This window comes from Theropithecus gelada, chromosome 15 (genome assembly GCF_003255815.1).
Source record: "Theropithecus gelada isolate Dixy chromosome 15, Tgel_1.0, whole genome shotgun sequence".
NCBI classification, from domain to species: Eukaryota; Metazoa; Chordata; class Mammalia; order Primates; family Cercopithecidae; genus Theropithecus; species Theropithecus gelada.
The window spans coordinates 81,303,371-81,320,672 of record NC_037683.1 but is presented as its reverse complement, the minus strand read 5'-3'; the positions used below and the strand labels follow the sequence as shown (position 1 = coordinate 81,320,672).

At 37.9% G+C, this 17,302-nt stretch overlaps 1 protein-coding gene and 1 non-coding gene across 7 annotated transcripts in view; both read left to right on the top strand.

The window, feature by feature from the left end:
- The window catches only part of KANK1 (KN motif and ankyrin repeat domains 1), a 240,089-nt gene that overhangs the window by 49,178 nt on the left and 173,609 nt on the right, over positions 1-17,302 (top strand). The gene's annotated exons all lie outside the window — the stretch shown is intronic.
- LOC112608849 lies at positions 3,922-4,027 on the top strand. The gene has a single exon (XR_003116123.1). It is a non-coding gene; the product is annotated as a U6 spliceosomal RNA (small nuclear RNA).

Below are 17,302 nucleotides of genomic sequence, written 5' to 3'. Positions count from 1 at the left end.
GGTCTTCTTAACCATTTTCCCACTTAGAAAAAAAGTGCAGTACATAAACATGCTCTTGGAGGCTGAAGCAAATTGGACTGATTTTCAATGTGAAAATAAAATAGAAAATATTATTTCTAAACAGAACTAACATCAGAATAATCTGAATGACCAGAGCTGTCATTCAGGTTGTAAGACAGTAGAACCCTTACATAGTAATAAGTGGTAGTGAAATGAGCTGGCCAGTAGATAATCCCTGAGAAAGCCATTTCCTAGTCTTATACCACATCAGTAATCCAAAGCAGGATGGTGATCTGAAGTCCTCCATAGTCAAGGGTGATAAGATGACTCAGTGGAGCCATCACCACTATTGGGAAGACAGTGGGGACACCTGCCTCCCCTACCTTCCACACCATGTACATGATGGCACGTGACTTAGGTGTGCAAAGTGTACACAGTGTCAGCTTTGATGATAAACTCTTCCACTCAGTCTGCTACGTATATGGCATAGTCACTATACTGCTAAATTAAATAAATGAGTGAACGTAAATCAGGATTGAGATACCAATTAGATAAAATACTGTAGTTTGTATATGGTGGAGATTATCCTTTTTCTGGAATGTTTCAGCATCAAACCTTTGCTGAGTTTCTCTTCTTGTAGTGACTAAGAATTAGCTGAAATAACTGTAAAAGCGTAAGATTCCCATTTGGCTGGAAACGGTGGCTGGTTTACTAAGCCTTAAGAAATTCCTTTAGATTTGATGTGTCCAGACTTGTACTGGAATATGAAATACTCAGTTTGACAAGATCTGTGAGTTCCTAGTACATACGTGTTTTTAAAAATGTGTTTCTCAAAATACAATTAGGAAAAAATCCCTTTGAAATGTTAAAACTACCTTTAGTGGTGATAAGGATGCCGACAACCCCTTCTGTTTAAATAAAAACAAACAACTTTTAACCTTCATGATGTTATAATACATCATTAACTTGTGTAGACAAACATCAGTGCTCACATTTAAAGTAATCATTAAACATTTTCAGAGTTATACTTAAAATGACTTTTTAATCATACTATAAAATATTACTGCAAAGTTGTTGGTGGGGTAGTTGTAATAAGTTGTAGTTCTTATTTCTTCTTTCTCTAGAGTCTGTTTTGGCTTTACCTTGGGGGGAAAATTCCCAAAGAATTGTAACTGAATACAGAAGCATTTTTAAAAAGCTTATTTTAAAGAGGAGGAGAAATTTTAGAGCTATTTCTAATAAACCTCAAAAACTGAGAAGTATTTATCTTGCTTACCTTTTTTTTTAAAATTAATAAGCATGCATTGCTTATATAAAACATTTCTCTGTGTGTGTCCATATCTGATGCAGATAGAAGTTCAGTGTGAATTTAGTGATTCCCGGGGAAGACTTTGGGAACTTTGGTTTCTGAGTTGTGCTCTCCTCTGACTATGTGGTGAGTCTTAGTCTCTGGAGTCAGCCAGATCCAGATCTTAGTCTCATGGAGTCAGCCATGATCATTTTAAACTTATAGTTATTAAAGTGCTATGGTGTACAAAAGTGCTTATGAAACTAAAATGTGGGGAATTAAATTAGATACAATGACTGTGAGGTTTTGCTTTTTAGTAACTGTTTTTCATTACTTCATTGATCCAAAGTGAGATTTTTAAAGCTAAAAGTCCTTGTTCCATTAAGATAATTCTGTCATTTGTCCAATTACTCGCCTTACTGAAATTCCTAGCCCCTTTGGTACTTTCTCTCTAGCTCTTGCCCTGCTTGATGATGTTCCTGAATGGTTTTAGTTTTCTTTGTTTATTTTTCCACTTTCTCGGGCCAGGCCTCCAATTTAATTCTTTTAGTTGAATGAGCTTCTTTCTTCCTTGTTACAGACTCACTTAGAGCTCATTCCTCTCTGCCTTAGTCCCAGTATGGTCTCAGTAATGACATGCAGTATGGGGACTTTGTTTGGACTCCTATTTGAACAAACCAACTGTAACAAGACACCTTTGAGACGATAAAAATTTGGATATGGATCGAGTTCTTGATGATAAGAAATTGTTAATTTTGTTAGGTTAATGGCATGGTAGTTACTTTAAAAACAAATTTCTGGCCGAGTGTGGTGGCTCATGCCTGCAATGCTAGCACTTTGGGTGGCCAAGACAGGAGGATCACATGAGCTCAAGAGGCTGCAGTGAGATGAGAGTGCACCAATGCACTCCAGCGTGTGTGACAGAGCAAGACCCTGTCTCAAAAGGAAAAAAAAAAACAAATTTATTCATTAATTATAAACACACACTGATGTTCTTATAAGTGAAAAGATATATTGTTTTGGTTTTGCTTTAAGATTCCAGCAAAAATAGAACAGAAAAAGAGGGACTATGTTAAAAAGACTGACAAAATATGTATCATTGTTGAAGCTTAGTGATGGGCGCATTGTATTCACTACAGTATTCTCTTTTGTATATATTTGAAGTTTTTCATATTAGAAGGTTTAAAAAATTAGAACAAAAATGAATGTGGAGTTTCAGCATCCTACCAGATGTTTCTAAAGGAACTTTAAGTGACAATGGGGAAAAATGTCCATATCATCCTGGAGTTTAAGGCAGGGAATTTTTGGTAGGTGGCTATTGAAAAATAGCCAACCTGTTAGTCAAAAATGTATATATGATCTCATGGCCACAGATAGTCATGTAGAAGACAGATAACAAGAGTAGTAATCCTTGGGTGAGGAAGAACAGGAGAAGGCAGGCCAAGAAGTTACAGAGGGCCCCCAAGAACTAAGGAAATCTGTTTTGTAAAAGGACCTGTGCGGCCAGGTGTGGTGGCTCACACCTGTAATCCCAGCACTTTGGGAGACTGAGGTGGGAGGACTGCGTGAGCCCAGAAGTTTGAGACCAGCCTGGGTTGGTTTAATTAGCTGGGCATGGTGGCACATGCCTGTGATCCCAGCTACTCAGGAGGCTGAGGTGGGAGGATTGTTTGAGCCTGGGTGGTTGAGGCTACAGTGAGCTATGATCGTGCCACCACACTCCAACCTGGATGACAGAGTGAGACTGTCTTTCAAAAAACAAACAAACAAACAAACCTATACAAACAATGGTAGGAATGTCAAGAAACCCAGGAGTGAAGAGAGGATTAGTCAGATGCTGTGAGAGGAGGTGGAGAAAACCAGTGTAGAATGGGCAGGCACCTTTGAAAAGCCTAGAGGAAAATTTTAGAAGGGCATTAAGGAGGAGCGTAGCAAGGAAGTCTAGACCTATGACTTGGAGCTCAGTAATGACGTGCAGTATGGGGACTTCGTTTGGACTCCTATTTGAACAAACCAACTGTAACAATGTATATAACATTCTGTTATATAAATAGGATATCCAGAGATAGGAAATAGGGGAAATAGAGGATAATTTGGAAAAACACCCCACTGTTATTATTTGTGGCAGTTATGTTCTATAAAGTCACTAAGGACATAATTAGTGAATACTGAGCCATTGCTCCTAGGGGAGCAATACAGAGTTAGATTCCTGTGAGCCTCTGGTTGTAACGATTTTGTCAACTGTCACCCCATCAATACATAGCCTTGTTTTACATGTGTTTCTGTTTAAAGATACCTTGTTTAGTATACATTGTTGGTTCATTAACATTGACCTCATGGCCAAGAGCACTATATCTCATGCCTGAATGAAGTTTATCCAATGCATCTCTTCTCCCTAAGGCACATCATGGCCTTGTTGTGATTAAGAACATTAGACAACACTAAGGCATGATGTTTGGGGCTCATTTTAAACAGCAAAATCACCAAGAAACCCACAAAAATGAAAAAAAAAAAAAGTCCTAAAAACTGGTCACAAAAAGGACATTTGTTTATAGTATAAGGACTAAAAGAGTGTAGGCTGGTTTGGCTTCAGCTAGGTACGTGTATGTGGAGTGACTCAAATATTTTGGTGTGTACTCGCTGCAGTTGGCACATATACTAAAATTGGAATGATACGGAGAAGATTAGTATGGCCCCTGTGCAAGGATGACCCAAATTAGTGAAACGTTCCATAATGAAAAAAGAAAAAAAAAATTGGTTCTCTCCACATGTGCGCAAATGACCACGAGTGTTGGTCTTGGGGTTATAAATAAGTTTTAGAAGATGAATTTGCAAATATGGAATCCATGAATAATAAGGATGCACTGTATTTTTCCATCTTTATTTCTTAATTGACAACTGTGATCTGTATTTTTAATGAGCCTTTTTTGGGGAGCTTGATAGGCATTGAGTGTTTTTCCCAAAGATTTGTCACCTTCTTGTGAATTGTCTAGTCTGTTCTTTTGGTTTTATAGATTTATTCTAAACTAAAAGTTAATGGTAGTTGCCATTTATAATTTCTTGCAGAGGTTTTTGCAGAGATCATCCATTTAATATTTTTGTGCACTGAAGGTTTTAATTGTACAGTCAACACTGTCATTCACTTGTGATTTTCATTTTTTCCAAGCTTAGAAAACTTGAAGGATGATGACTTTTTTATTGGAAAGGTTAAAAAAAAAATGTAGGTAAAAGTGATGGATGCCTAGGCTGAGGGTGGTGACTGAATATGTGGTACTTGAAATTGAGTTTGAGTGTCCAGCCCTGATTTCATTGTATCTTGGGATACTTTAAAAAGTCTTGCAGAGGCAATCTGCTTGAAAATGCTGTATAAACCTTAAACCTCTGTAAACTGTCAAATGTAAGTGCATAATAATTTCTGATTTGTAGACTTCTGTTGACAATCTTTCAAGACAGGAGAAAGGTGAAAAAGACTGAAAAGACATATATTTTTCAGAAATTAAAAACATGTAAATTTTCTGAAATAGAGAATGAGAGATTTTTCTAAATGTGACCCAGAAGGCTTTCAGGTGATTTCCTAACAAGATTTGAGTTTTCTCAGGTTAAATATAGTTGTGGCTCTCTACCATGTGCCCCAGTCTTATCTTTGTTATACCCTTTCACACATACTCTGTTCTTCACAAACCCTTCCTTCTGCTGGCTAGTGCTTCCCTGTTTCTGGAACTTTCTTAAGCATTTTTACCATGTATTGTAGTTATGTGTCATCTTTCTTCCTCCTAGAAGAGAAGTTTCTGTCTTACTCCATGTTTTATATTGTAGACCCTAGTTCAGTGCCTTTTAAACAGCAGACATGAAATAATCCTCTAATGGAATAAATGGATAGAAGAAGGGATAGTTTGTGATTAGCTGGGAAAGAAGTGTGGTTAAGTCAGCATGGGTTTCTCAATAACAAGCCTTTCTTGAATTAACCTCATTTCCTGTATAAATCAGATACTTATTGGAGAGAGAATTTGGGTAATGTTGTTGTTAGGGGATATCAGAATAAAAAACCTCATGTTTCATTAAGTTTCTTAGGATTTTTTATGGATAAGCTGGAAAAGCTTGGGCTTGATTATAGTAAGATAGATGAATGTGTTGCAGGTTGATTACCTGTTGACTTTGTGCAATTTGCTGCCTTGCCAGTGCTATTCTAACTTTTCCATCAAGGAACTATTAAGGAAGAGGAAAGTTTATACTTTATTTTGGAGGGTTTAGAGGGTTGAGGGTACAGGAATTAAAGGTTGGGTTATGGGTGGGTATAGGGAGACTTTAGAAGCACAGCCAGGAGCAAAATGTCTTTGAAGTCTCATGTTTTCACATAAAGATGCATTCACTTTGTATTTTCAACATACCTGTGTTTGTTTTAAAATATTTTAAATTATCACCGAATAAAATGTTTTAGTAGTCCTTTCCAAATGTCATGGTATTCTAGTTTGAGAAGAGTGGTCTTTGATCAAGAAAGGTGATCAAATTTGTGTCTATCCCATTTTTGGGAGGGAAGCTAACCAACTGGATGTCAGACATCATAATAGAAAAGGCTGCAAAAAGTTGAAGGCAATCAATATGAACACATATACAATTAAGCTCTACTGAATGCAGCTTCCTAGAGTCAGGGGAAAAAGTGCATGTTTATAGAGTGGGAGACCTGGATCAGTAGCAGCTCTTGTTAAAAAGATTTAAGATTTCAGCCAACCATTTGATATGGGTGGCCTTCTCTGGCAGCTTTAATGGCACAGTACTCAGAATTAAGGAGATAATCATCTCGTTGTTTGCTGACTTTGTTAGGCTGCTTCCAAGGGCTTGTTTTCAAACAAGTTCTACATTTTAAGAGGGTAAGCCAGGGAAGTAAGTGGACTAGAAACTATGCCCTACCAGGAATAGTTGAAAGGCTATCAGGTAGAAAGAAGAGCAAAGTTAATTCTCAACTTCAGGGGGCAGGATTGGAACTTATGAGTAGACATAAGAAGGACATGTTTTTCTACTTCAATAAATTAAGATTTTTTGCTCTGTAAACACACATAAAATGGATATCATATACTATTTAGTAATCAGTTTTCACTTGATAGAGCTTGTATATCTTATGTTACTATTTATATGTTCATATGATTTTTAATGGCTACATAGCATCTCTCTATATGAATGCACTCTTATTTATTAAAACCATCCCTGGCTGATAGTTACTTTGGTCATTTCCAATTTCTTAGTATAAACGACAACACGACAATGAAGATATCTCAAATACACCATCCCTGTATATTTGTTGAGTTGTTTCCTTAAGACAAATTCTTAGCAGCAGAATAGCTGAGTCGACATTAGTACTATTTACTTATGGCTTTGGATACTTATTGCCAAACTGCTTGTTACCAGTAATAGGAACTGCATGTGTTAAAGAAGTCAGATCACCCCAAATTAGAGATGTTGTCATAGGGATTTTGGCAGTGGGTTGAATGTTGGACAGTGATCTCAGGCTCCTTAAAAAACTCGTGTAAGTTTTAATGTAGGACCAGGTGACTGTTTCATCTAGAATTTTCATATTTCAGTCTTACTATGTAAGTCACACTGTTACAGAAAACTGTTAAGAGTCTGTAACAGGGAAAATAACTGCAGAAGTTTTCTGTATTCGGAAAGCACTGTAGAAATTGACCAAGGAAGAGAGGCACATGGCAGGCAACAACACAATGCTGTTAGGTTGCGTGTATGATAGAAATAGTAAAGGAGTCTTTCAGCAGATTAACCATTTTATAACTTAGGTAAGTTGGGGTTTTCCAGCTAAGTAAATTGCATTTTCTATATCCTGTCAGAGCTGGGTAACAACTGCTTCTTGGGAAGATGGGAACAGACAAAGAGCTGCTTTAGATCACGTTCCCAGTAAAGAGCTCAAAGTGATTTTGCACATGTTTTATCCTCATGACCTAAAGCTCAATGCAGTGAGATGGTGTAGTGCACTGAGATGATCAGCAAAGGGGACTCCAGCTTCACTGCTTGAGTAAGCCACTGGGCCTCTCTGAACTGTAGTTTCTTAACCTGTATAGGAGATGAATTACCAATACAAGTCAGAGAGAGAGTTACAGTGAGGATTTCCTGAGATGATATATCGTATAGTGCTTTATGATCTGTAAAATGCTTTACAAATATTAGTTGTCAAGTTAGACAACTGATTCTAGTGGAACTTTCCAACTTAAAGCTTTCTAATGGATGAAAGAGCTAGTGAACTTCATCAAGGCAGAAGTTAGGTCTGATTTTGCTTAATTTTGCCTTACTGTTTGTGTTTGGCTCATAGTTGCAATTCACTAAATATTTGTTGAATGAAAAAAATGAAATTGTTTTATTAACACGTTAGAGAGGCACCCTTGAAAATGTGTACTTCTTATCTTTGTGAAGTAAGTACTGCTATTCGGATGTTACGAGCAGGGAAACAGATCCATCGATTCTCAAATCACTCTCACAGCCAGATTCTGCATTTTTCAGGTGATTTCTAATTACATGAAAGAGATTAGATCAGGTACCTTTTTTGGTTATTTAAGAGGAAAGATGGAACCAAGCCTGTGTTCTGTAGCTCTGTTGTGTAAAATCACTTAGAGCAAATGAATGAAATATTTTGTCAGACTTTATTTTTACATTAATTACTGACCCTTAATAGAAAATAATTTTATGTGTAGCCCTCCCCAGAGTCTCTGTTGCTGGGAAGCTAATGTTGCTACCCCTAATATGGCAACTTTGTCTATTTTTCTGTTCTTTGTGCATTGTGTTTGGTCTTAAACTGTGAATATTCCATTAACTGAGAACTCTGAACAGCCATTGTGTAACTGGAGTGATAGTCTGTGTCAGTTGGATGCATTGTACTTGAGAATAAACATGCTGTTTCATTTGTGGTGGGACTTCTCTCATTGCCACTAATAATATGTTGTTAACTGAAGATATAAGGCTATTAATAAACCTCATAAGTACTTTGCATTGTTGAAACAATCCTTCAGTGTAGGATCACATGATTTAATAGATATGTATGTCTGTATTTTCAAATAGGCAGTAGACCCATTAGTTTCTTATCCTTGGGTGTTAGGTCAGAAGTGTCAGTGAAATTGAGTCCAGAATTGTAGTTATGTGTGCTTTCCTAGGGAGAAGTTTCGTTTCTTTTCTTTTTAATCAGAATCTCAAATTGCTCTGTGGTTCAGAAATGTTTAGGGACCACTGACCCAGCAAATTCAATTCAGCCCTGATAGCTTATTTGATTCATGGTGACTGTGTCACTAGAAAGTGATATAAAATCCCTAGACTAGCACAGGGCACACATAGGTGCTAAACAAATATTTGTTGGAAACCCAATAAAAATCACTGGTGCTTTTTTTCTTTCTTCGCTGTAACACATTATGGCCTGTGAACCTCTAGAAGACAGGATCTTTGTCTTACTGTCCTTGGCAGCTGTCTTAACTTCTCACGTCTGTCTCCTAGTGTCATAGAATGTGCCCTTTCTGTAGCAAAGTAGAATTTGTTAACTTTTTCTTACCAGACACCCTCATACATACAAAAAATCTGAACATGTATCCTCAATATGTACACTTAGTTGTAAATTATATACGTGAACATATCTCTATTGAGAATACATGTCATGTTCAGATTGTTTTATGCTAATATGAAACATAGTTGCAATTTTAAGAGATGAAAGGTAGTGTTTTAGGATGTATTGATAACCATGATGGCTTCATATTAATATTAAAAGCTATACCTATTTCTGCCCATGCCTACTTTTGGTGTTCTCGTAATCTGAGCGTGCACCCAGTTCTGGCTCTTTGCAGCTCCTCTTCCACTTCCTAACACTCTTGCAGGAGACACCCTTACTGCTAACTGCTTATTCTCTATGCTTGTTAATTCATATTCTTGAGAGTCAGTATCTGATTGATTCAGTTCACCTTGTCATTCCAGGTCAACTCATGTGAGTCTCATTGACATACAGTGTTGTTTTTGGCTTCTCTTGGGAAGCCCACTCTGGTCCACACAGGTGACTGCATGAGGTGGGAAATGAAGACACTGGCACAGACGTGCCTGGTAACAAGGAGTGTGTGCAGGGCAGCTCCACTGAGAAGTAGCCTGGTGAGGCTAGAATGGTGACTGCTTTCACTATTAGACAAATGTCGATGGTTGGAGAAGAGAGACCAAAGTGTGACTTTAGAAACAGAAAAATCCCCTTTTTTTCCCTTTGCAAATCCATACCTATATCTTTTGAAGACCACTAGGCATGTCAGGTAAACCTTTTGCAACTTAAGTTAATCGGAGAACTGGAGAACATTTATTCCTGCTAAGATCTTTCCCACCCATTCAACTCCCTGACTAGTTGCTGCTGAAGAGAAAAATGGTAGCAGCTTCGTCTTTAAGATTTAGCCCATAGTTCTTGCAGTGGGAAAGTGAGCCCTAAAGAATGGTTTCATGTTTGCTCCCATTCTACCTTGTGCAGGCAGTAGTTTAAGAATTTCTTCTGCAGAGCACAACTTGTGTAGTCACCCGATAGGGTCTTCCGGTTCACCGAGACCATGGTATTGCAGTGAACAGTTTAATTGACGCAAAGCTGGCTAGCCACATGGGAAATGGAGTTATAACTCAAATGAATCTCCCTGAAGTTTTGGGGGTTGAGGTTTTTCAAGGATAGTTTGGTGGACAGGGGACTATAGAATGGATGCTGCTGATTGGCTGGGGATGCCATCATAGGAGTGTGGAAAACAGCCCTCATTCGCTGAGTCTGCCTCTGGGTTAGGGGCTATAGGACCAGTTGAGTCATGAGTTGCAGGTCCAGGTGGAGTCAGCCAGTCTTCAAAAATGCAACAGTCTGAAAAGACATCTCAAAAGGCCAATCTTAGATTCCACAAGAGTGATGCTATTTCCAAGAGTAATTGGGGAAGTTACAAATCTTGTGACTTCCAGAACAATGGCTGGTTATCATTTATACCTACACTTTAAAAAAACGTTTATTTTAGGTTCAGGGGTGCATGTGCAGGTTTGTTATATAGGTGAACGCGTGTCATGGGGGTTTGTTGTACAGATTGTTTTATCACCCAGGTGTTAAGCCTAGTATCCATTAGTTATTTTTCTTCATCCTTTCCTTCCTCCCACCCTCCACCCTCCATTAGGCCTCAGTGTCTGTTGTCCTCTACGTGCCCATGTGTTCTCGTCATTTAGCTCCCATTTTTATAAGTGAGAAAGTGTAGTATTTGGTTTTCTGTTCCTGCGTTAGTTTGCTGTGGATGATGGCTTCTAGCTATCATGCAAAGGACATGATCTTATTCTTTTTTATGGCTGCATAGTATTTCATGGTATATATGTACCACATTTTCTTTATCCACAGTACTACTGATGGGCGTTTAGGTTGATTCCATATCTTTGCTATTGTGAATAGTGCTGCAGTGAACATACATGTGCATGCGTATTTATGATAGAATGATTTATATTTCTTTGGGTATACACCCAGTAATGGGATTTCTGGGTGGAATGGTAGTTCATTTTTAGAACTTTGAGGGGCCGGGCGCGGTGGCTCAAGCCTGTAATCCCAGCACTTTGGGAGGCCGAGACGGGCGGATCACGAGGTCAGGAGATCGAGACCATCCTGGCTAACACGGTGAAACCCCGTCTCTACTAAAAAAAAAAATAAAAAAAAAAAAAAAAAAGAACTTTGAGGAATTGTCACATTGTCTTCCACAATGGTTGAACTAATTTATACTTCCACCAATAGTGTGTAAATGTTCCTTTTTCTGTGCAACCTCACCAGCACCTGTTATTTTTTGACTTCTTGATAATAGCCATTCTGACAGGTGCGAGATGTTATCTCCTTGTGGTCTTTATTTGCATTTCTCTAATGATCAGTGATGTTGAACTTTTTTTCCACATACTTGTTGGCCGCATTTGTGTATTCTTTTGAAAGGTGTCTGTTCATGCCTTTGCCTACTTTTTAATGGAGTTGTTTGGTTTTTTTTTTCTTACAAATTTAAGTTCCTTGTAGATACTGGATATTAGACTTTTGTCAGATGGATAGTTTGCAAAAATTTTCTCCCATTCTGTAGGTTGTCTGTTTACTTTGATGATAGTTTCTTTTGCTGTGCAGAAGCCTTTTAGTTTAATTAGATCCCATTTGTCAATTTTTGCTTTTGTTGCAATTGCTTTTGACGTGTTCATCATGAAATCTTCGCCCATTCCTGTGTCCAGAATGGTATTGCTTAGGTTATCTTCCAAGTTTTTGAGTTTGACATTTAAGTTTTTAATCCATCTTGAGCTGATTTTTGTATATGATGTAAGGAAGGGGTCTAGGTTGAATTTTCTGCACCTGGCTAGCCAGTTATCCCAGCACCATTTATTCAATAGGGAGTCCTTTTCCCATTGCTTGTTTTTGTCAGGTTTGTCAAAGATCAGATAGTTGTAGGTATGTGGCCTTATTTTTGGGTTCTCTAGTCTGTTCCCTTGATCTGTGTGTCTGGTTTTGTACCAGTACCATGCTGTTTTGGTTATTGTAGCCCTGTAGTGTAGTTTGAAGTTGGGTAGTGTAATGCCTCCAGCTTTGTTCTTTTTGTTTAGGGTTGCCTTCTATGCCTACATCTTAGCAGAATTCAGGCCCTTCTGATAATCCTAACCTTGTGTTGTTTCATTAGTTTTACAAAATTGATTTTGTTTCAGAAAGTGCTATTCTCATTCTTGCTTTAAAGTTAAACTATAAACTAAATTTTCCCCGAAGTTAGCCTTGCCCATGCCCAGGAATGACCAAGCACAGTTTGGAGGTTAGAAGCAAGGGTCAGATATCTCTTACTGTCACAGTTTTGCAAAAGCAGTTTCACTTCCCTCTTCTAAGTCCCTTCTACATTGATTGGAGCCAGCAGAGAGAACTTTTGCAGCATTTCTTAGTTTGAATGTGCCATATAAATGAAACGTGTTTGGAAATGTGAAACCTAGTCATCCATGAGAATGTTTTCCTCTGAAAGGCAGCACTTCTTGATAAGTCCCTTCCTCATGGAACTTTGATGCAGTGTTGGCCCATTTTAAAATTTATTGGTTACCTTGGGAGATGCCCGAGCTTATCAGAATTAGACTTTCTCATTTGAGTACATTCTTGCAGTATAGAAGGTTGCGGATGTTTTATAACTTTAAGAGGCCCAGTGGTATTGAATTTAGAGTTAATTTTTAAAACTGGCTCCAAAGTCATCAGCATGGACAAAGCTTACAGTCTTCCAAAGAGAGAGAGTACCAAAGTTCAGCACTTGGCATTCTTGGTTTTATTTTTTTTCTCTGCACCCATATCGGGTAACTGTGATTACCTTCATTTTACAGAGAAGAAAACAAAGCTCAAAAGTTAATTTGACTAAAGTCACAGATGAGTCAGGTATAAGGTAGAGAGTGATCCTGTGTGAGAGTAGTTTACATTTATCTTAATGATATGGTTGTAATCTTATCATAATGCATGTTAAAAATCAACCTCTCAAGATTTTTTACACCAAAGGCAAAAATGTTCAAATGTTGATATATTCCCTTCCATTCATTTTTGTATTTTTGTTTAAAATCTTCAACATCATACCCAGTTTTCAACCTAACTTTATAAAGTAAGCGTTTCCTTCATCTTCATAAACATATTTAAGATCTGTATCATAATTTAATCATTATTTCTTTTCTGAAATTTTTGTTTTACAATAGTGAGGCAGTGAATGTATTTATGTGTAAGTCTGTGGGGTTTTTTTTCTCTCTCTCTCCCATAGAGGCAGACTTGCTCTGTGGCCCAGGCTGGAGTGCAGTGGCATGATTGTCACTCTGTTGCCCAGGTTGGAGTGCAGTGGTGCAATCATGGCATGCTTTAACCTCAAACTCCTGGGCTCAAGCTATCATCCTGCCTCAGCCTGCTGAATAGCAAGGACTACAGGTGTGCATCACCATGCCTGCCTAATTTTTAAAAATTTTTTTGTAGAGACAAGGTCTCAGTATGTTGCCCAGGCTGATCTCGAACTCCTGGCCTCCCACCTTAACCTCCCAAAGCCCTGGGATTACAGGCGTGAGCCACCATGCCTGGCCAAGGTTGATTTTTAAAAAACATTATTTCCTTAGTATGTGTATTATTAGAAGCAAAATTACAGGTCAGAAGTCACATTTTGAAAGATCATGATCACTTAAAAAAACCCTTAATACATTTTGCCAAATTGATGTCTTTTAAAAATGGGATCGATTTCCATACTCATCAGGGTATGTTTGAGTACGTAGCTCACTGTAGACAGAGCTCCTGGGGAGGGATGGATGGCTCTGGTGCTCTTCTACCCAGCTGTAGAGCTTTATCTAGAGACCAGCTCCACTGTGGGGCAGTGGAAGGCTGTTAGTGCAGAGGTATCTTCTCAGTATCTGCCTGACACACTACTGTATCCAGCTGCCTGACCCAGTCCTGCCCACCTGCCTTCCTTTCTTCCTGCCTCCCCTCTGTTTTATCAACTTTGTCTCAAAAAGCATAGCTTCCTATCTCTGTATGTTCATCATTCTCCTATTTATGGTCCCTCAGTACATTATAGTGCTTGCTAAGGTTTCAGTGTCTCATGTGAATCTCATGTTGAAACTTAATCCCCAATGTGGCAATATTGAGAGGTGGGGCCTTTAAGAGGTGGCTCTGCCCTCATGAATGGATTAATCCATTCATGGATTAATGGATTAATGGGTTATCACGGGAGTGGGACTGGTGGCTTTTAAGAAGAGGAGGGGACTTGAGCTAGCACACTGGGCCCTCTCACCATGTGATTCTCTGTGCTGCCTCGAGACTGCCAAGTCCTCACCAGCAAGAAGGCCCTCACCAGATGCAGCCCTAGAGTTTGGACTTCTCAGCCTTCGTACCTGTAAGAAATAAATACCTTTTCTGTATAAATTACCCAGTTTCAGGTATTCCGTTATAAGCAACAGAAAATTGACTGATAATACATTTATTCTAATTGTGTTCACTTTTCTTTCATCTAGACTTACAAGAAATTTACTTCTCTGGTTGGCTTTTCAAGGAAGCTTTTGAATTTATCACTTCTGATTTTTCTGTTAATGCATTCATTATTAGTGAAATATTTTGTAATCATTTTTCAAACAGATTGGGTTTTTTTTTTTTCTCATTTCAATATGTAGTTCACTTATGTTAATTATGTAGGGCTTACATTTTTCTTTGTTCTCAACCTGCATCAGATTCCATAACATTTGATATGTTGTAGGGTTTCTGTTTTCATTCATTATACACCTTCCCCACCCAGGCCTTTTCATTACTTTCAACACAGTCTCATATTAGGATTTATGTTTTTTAAAACATTTAGGAGAATAGAATAGTTTTTTTCTCCATGTATTGGTTTTTTGTTTGTTTAAATGTCTGTTATTTCTGTGATGGCTTTGTTTTAATCTGTGCTTGGAGAGTGGTCTTTCGTTGCTACTTTGCAAAATGTATTTTTCTTTGGCCTAGTATGATTGTGTGTGTACATTTGGGGACAAAACATTTTTGTGGAGATAATGTAGACTTAATATTTTAAATCTGTAGCTGTGTTTTCATTACAATGAAAATTTGATGTCCTTAGCCTGCCCTGAGTATAAAGCCTTGACTTGCTTTTTGAGCATAGTTAACAGTGTTGAGATAAGAGAGAGGTTTGCTGGCAGTTGCACTGATGGCTGCACTGTTGTCCAGTGGGCCCAGCTGGGTATACAGTGTGTCGTATAAATAGAAATCTAGACACAGGTCCCTAGAAGCCTAATCTGTGACCTAGACCCTGTCTCTGGGGTGCTCTTACCAGAAAGTTAATCTGTTAGAGGATCTTTCATCAACATAAAAGGCAGAAATAATTTTCTAAATGCTGTTGATAAAATGTGAGTGCATGCTGCTTCATTCTATTATGGAAACTGAGCATTGGAGACTTATTTTCCTTTTTAACACCACTTGCCTCCAGTAACTTACACTAATTGTCATATATACCAAGCCTTTGAAAATTTGTAGTTTTTGTAAGTTTTTAGGAAATATGCATGCTAATTAGTGACTAAATTATGTTGCTTTTCATGTGAATTTAGTAAAGTTGTTTTAAGACCCCTTGGCTTAGTTTTTCATGAGACTTTCTAAACATGCTTAATCTCTGCATACTATTTTAATAATAATGTAAGTTTTTGACTTTTTGCTATTATAATGGCCAGTGAATGTATTTGTGCTGAAGTGTGGAATTTTTTTGAACATTATTTTCTTACTGTATATTATTAGAGGTGAAATGTTTGGGTCAGGAGTTACAAACATATATTTTTTAAAAAACTAACCACTCTAAAGACCCTTGATGCATTTTGTCAAATTGATTTCTTGTAAAAATGGGACCAGTTTGCACCTCCGCTGAGGTATGAGAGAGTGCCCATCTCCTTGGGGACCTAGCCGCTTGATGGTTCCAGCGCTCCATCCAAAACCGCTTCACTGTGGGGTGTTTTGTGTGACATGGTGGTGTCATATGTCTTCTCTACAAGAAAAGGCATTGTTACCAAGGCAAACAGAGATACTTGATACCGTTATGTATAAACCAGAGGAAGCCTTTGCCAGAGAGACTGTTGACAATTGCTAGAGGGTATGATAATGCAGAAGTTACAGAGTGTTCCTTTGGCAACATGTGTTAATGGATTTGTTCCAGTGTTAGAGCCCTTTTTAATGAAAATTCTGAACACCTACACTGGAAAAATAAAATAAAAAGCCTTAGTCAGGAATGTATTGCTTGTTAAGATTTAGCCAAGGAGGTCACATGTTATTTAACAAGGTAGATTACTTTTTTCTTTGTAGTAGGCAAGGAAATAGCTATGCTTCACTTCTAAATAAAAAAATATTTAAAAGAGAGAATACATTTTTTAAAAAGAAAATCATGATTAAGATAACTGTCTCATTCCTAGGCACTTTTTAATCTTATATAAATTTACATTTAGAGACTTAACAATTTGGCGTTTTTGAATGAATGCCTGAAATACAGTTGGACTATAGAGTCTCAGCTGAGAAACAGACATGTGGAGCAAGGTATATTCCGTCATTTATCAGAAAAGTTAAAGGCAATTCATTTTGTTTACAAGGCGGCACATAGATTATTCAGAGAGAGAAAAACATGGGTTTATAGGAAAATTCTTACCTATTTGGTAAGGACTCTGAGTTTGTACTTTAGCTTTATGTCTCATAAATCAAGTCCCAAGGTCACCAAGTGATAGTATTCCCAGGTTACTTGTGGGTCGAGGTGCAGAACGACTTGGAACGTTGTGGTTGGGCGTCTTTTTCTGCCATCCAATTTTGGAGGTTGCTGGTAGGAAATGCTTATTTTCCTTTTTTAGTGCATTTCAGTTTAAAACAAAATAAAAATGGAAAGTCAGTGTTTTCCCTCCACTAATACATCTCTAACGTATGGTTGTAATAAACAGTGATTAGAAATATACTTTTTTTTTTTTTTTTTAAGAGACAGGGCCTTGCTTATTTTCCAGGCTTGAGTGCAGTGGAGAAATTGTAGCTCACTACAGCCTTAAACTCCTGGGCTCAAGGCATCCTCATGCCTAAGCCTCCTGAGTAGCTAGAACTACTTGCTTGTGCTGACATACCCGGCTATTAAAAATTTTTTTTTTTGTAGAGACGGTCTCGATATGTTGCCCAGGCTGGTCTTGAATTCCTGGCCTCAAGCAATCCTGCTGCCGTGGCCTCCCAAAGCACTGGGATTACAGTATGGACATAAGCCACCATGTCCAGCCCTACTTTTGCTTTTTTGAAGGACACGTGTGTTAAGCAGAAATTTCTAATGTCAGTGCATTCTTTGCATCAGAACATGTTTTAACTCATGAGTTAAAAAAAAAAGTATATTTCTAATCACTGTTTATTACAACTATAAGTTAGAGATGTATTAGTGGAGGGAAAACACTGACTTTCCATTTTTAACTCATGAGTTAAAACATCGCTGTTTCTGGCATAACAGTCTTTACACATTTCCATCTTTATATTAAAAACTTCTGAAATAA